This window comes from Aegilops tauschii, chromosome 5 (assembly GCF_002575655.3).
Source record: "Aegilops tauschii subsp. strangulata cultivar AL8/78 chromosome 5, Aet v6.0, whole genome shotgun sequence".
In the NCBI taxonomy this organism is placed as follows: domain Eukaryota; kingdom Viridiplantae; phylum Streptophyta; class Magnoliopsida; order Poales; family Poaceae; genus Aegilops; species Aegilops tauschii.
Genome location: NC_053039.3, coordinates 534,627,239 through 534,630,735, shown reverse-complemented (window position 1 = coordinate 534,630,735; position 3,497 = coordinate 534,627,239). Strand labels below are relative to the sequence as shown.

Below are 3,497 nucleotides of genomic sequence, written 5' to 3'. Positions count from 1 at the left end.
TGGCACCAGCTGACGCGGCAGACCCGATACCGCTGAAAAAACGAGTACACGACAGGTTGATGAGAAATACGCCAAATGAGAGGTGTCGTCTGTGTTCACGGCCCATGCGCCATGGACCCCCGGAGTCGTAGAGGCGCTGAGGCACTGGTTTACCTGATGGGACGGTGGGGAGTGTGCCAGGAAGGCAGCTGGGCATTGTGCGGCTGGATCGGATGGCGCGGAGTTCGGTTGAGGGTGCGGATGCCCTAAGGAAACGAGTACTCTAGCATCATTCAAAGGAGTAATTTCCTGTGGAAACTAGGATTTCATTCCTTTTAAAATCGCACAAGGCAAGTTGCACAAATTTTACTAAACATTTCAGTATAAATAAAGGGGCCTGATAGGCGCCGGCGCACCGGCCCAAATTTGGGCCTGTCGCTGCCCAGCCGTGCGATCCAGCACCTAACAACCGTTCGATTCGTACCCCCACGTCATCTTCTTCTTCCCCCCTCTTCTTCAGTTTCATATTTCGATCCGGGATGTCTCTGCCCCAGCCCTGCGTGTGTGCGCTCCGGCGAGGCGCGGCCGCACCTACGTCCTCGCCCACGCCTCCGCGCTCGCGTTGGTCTCCCGCGCTCGCCCTCTTCTGTCGTCAGATGTAGCACACCATCTCAAAAAAAGAAAGAAAAAATGAACGTATGTAGCAAAAAATTCATAGGTCGTAGGAAAAAGCAACGATGGTTGCAACACAAAATCATGGTCGCCATCGTCGAGACTGCAGCTCCACCATGAAAAAATGATGTAGCAAAAATCCTCGACGGAGGTAGCAAAAACTACAACGGTTGCAGCAAAAAAGGTTGCCGCCGTCGCAGGATGCAGCTCGGCTCTGAATGAATGTAGCAAAACAATTGAACGGTTGCAGCGAATCAAATCACCGATGGCAGGAAATACATATACCGGTTACAACAAAAACACATGCGTCGTCGCTGACGGTCGCAACAAAAAACTTTGTCCGATCCAGCAAATCTAGTAGCCGGTTCCAGCAAATCAGCTTGGGAGTTCCAGCAAAAAAATACCTCCACCACCATGGATGCAACGTCTTGAATCATCGGTTGTAACAAATAGAATAGCCGGTTCCAGCAATTTTCTTCACCGATTCCAGCACGGGTGTGGCCGGATTCCAGCACGGCGGCCGTAGAGCTACCAGCACGGCGATGGTTCCAGCAAGGGAACCTGCCCCCTTGCAGCACAGCACATCGCCAGTTCCAGAGACCCACCGTCTGTGACCATGGATCGTGGGGGACTAAGGGGAAGGTTCAAGGGGTGGTGCTGGCTAACCGGAGTGGCTTGCTCGCCGGCGTGGAGTCAAAGGAAAAAAGAGGGAGGAATTTCATGGAGGATTGGAATTTGGGAGGAGAGATGCGAGGTAGGGGAGAAGAGAAGTGCGCGGATAAGCTTCAGGATGTGTGGAAAAAAATAAAATGGTGGGTGGGATGAGCTGTCTGTGTGCCCCGTGAGCGCCGCTGGGAAAGCGACCGGCCGAGCATTCGGCCGGCGCACTGAAGCGAAACGTTTCCCATAAATAAAAGACGGCTTTTATACCGTATTGAACCAAGGTGACAACAGTAGAAATTATTTGGAAAATATATATACTAGCTGGTGGATAATTCAGACCCAAACATCGATGATTACTGGAGGTAGAGGCACATGAGGAGCCTACAAGGAAGCTGTGTCGGTTAATCAATATTTGATCCCACCACGTCCACCGACTCCTTGATCTATTTTGCGGTTGTTCTGAAACACCATCGATCTCGACTGCACCTGGACGACCGTGAACTCCTCCTCCGGCGGGGGCACAACGCCATCGGCAGCGCCGGTTGGTTTCAGGTCATCGCCGCCAGCGCCAAGGGACCGGGAGTAGTCGGATGCTAGGGGAGCCGCGAGACCCAGGTAGCTGGCGCATCGTTGGGCCATGCTGTGCAGCAGCGACCTCAACGCCGAGGAGGAGGCCTCCATGGCCATGGCTGCTTCTTCCCCGAAGCTCTTCTTCTGCTCCTGCTTGCGCTCCATGGTCCTGAAAAGAAGCTTAGGTAGTCCTGTGCTTTGCTGTTTGTACTGAGATCCATGTCCATTTATAGTGAGCACTTTGATGATTGGGGTTGGAGACTTGGAGAACATTTTTTTCTTTCACCCCCTGTTTGTTTCCGTGTGTAAGCATGGTAGGTAGTCTTGTGAAGGGGTTGACTGTTGACTCCAGCGTCTGCATGTGACACTAATATTGGGTGGAGCTGTTGGTGAAAGATAAACGTGCACATATCTTTTTGGTGCAGTCACTAGCTGTCGCGGTCACACAGCACATCACATGGACATTATTCCTTAATCACCATCCTAATCTACATCCATGTGCAGCAGCAGCAGCATTGCTTCACTGTTACTTGTATAAACATCAGTCTTGGACTCGAATGGAAGCAGCGCGGCAACTAACGGCGGACTGACTGACAACGGTGCTTGGATTAACAAGCTAACAAACCACTACAGACAAGGGCGCGCGTGCAGCGCGAGCGTTTAATCTATTCTTATTTTAGGATTGAACGCTCTCGCGCGCTAGTCGCCACCAGAAGCAAAGCGTTGGACACATGGAAATGAAAGAGCTTAGCCCTCATCACACGCCTGCCGATGGACACGTATTTATAAGTCAACAGAACACAGAGGAACATCAGTTTTTTTTTTTTTTTTTTTTGAGGAAGAGCAGTCGGTCCAAGTTCGTACCAAGAGTACAGTACTAAAATGCAAGATAGCAAAAAACAGAAGTATTAGTAAAAACATTTAGCCAGTTAGATGGCTAGATATCAAGAAAAGTGGCAACAATGTTTTTTTTTTGAGAGAAAAATGGCAACAATGTTAGGTGCAAGCATTTGGAAGTAGCTGTGTGATCTGATACAACACCCCTTCATTATTATTTTTTGCATATTCCCGCAAAAAAAAGTACAATATTTTATCTTATTTTTGCATAAGCAATGAAGCTAACATAGAGAGTATTGCCCCTAAAAATAGAAAATCTTGGTAAAAGTGAATGAGTTATAATAGGGCAAAAATATTGATAGATAAAGCACAAGAAAAATCTGACTGCAGTCCCAGTTGGGGAAGTAACTCTATATGCTGCAATAGGTAGGGCAAACATGAAACACCCGTGTTTTCTTATATTACACCTAGCTATGTGATCCAATAGATATAATATTGTTTCAACCCTTGCTGGTTTGCATAAGTTGTATTTTTTTAAGCTCCACAATTTTCAACAAAAGAAATCATACTCTCAGATCATTCTATAGAATAGGTTCAGGACATCTGGCACTTCTGCAATAGTTTGAGTAATGCATGCAAACATCCCTAGAAGATATGACACACAGAACGAAATACAGAATCATTCATTTGTCCCCGCACACGCATTATCTCACGGAATAGATATGATCTGGTACAAATAGAATCCTGCCAAGCACACGCAACGCACAAGAGGCATC

At 48.0% G+C, this 3,497-nt stretch overlaps 1 long non-coding RNA gene across 1 annotated transcript; it reads right to left on the bottom strand.

The window, feature by feature from the left end:
• Nucleotides 1-281: 281 nt before the first annotated feature.
• On the bottom strand, nucleotides 282-2,366 carry LOC120964150 (uncharacterized). The gene is made up of 2 exons (XR_005755799.1): nucleotides 1,056-2,366; nucleotides 282-625 (listed from the first exon to the last, which is right to left on the bottom strand). It is a non-coding gene; the product is annotated as an uncharacterized lncRNA (long non-coding RNA).
• Nucleotides 2,367-3,497: the final 1,131 nt, after the last annotated feature.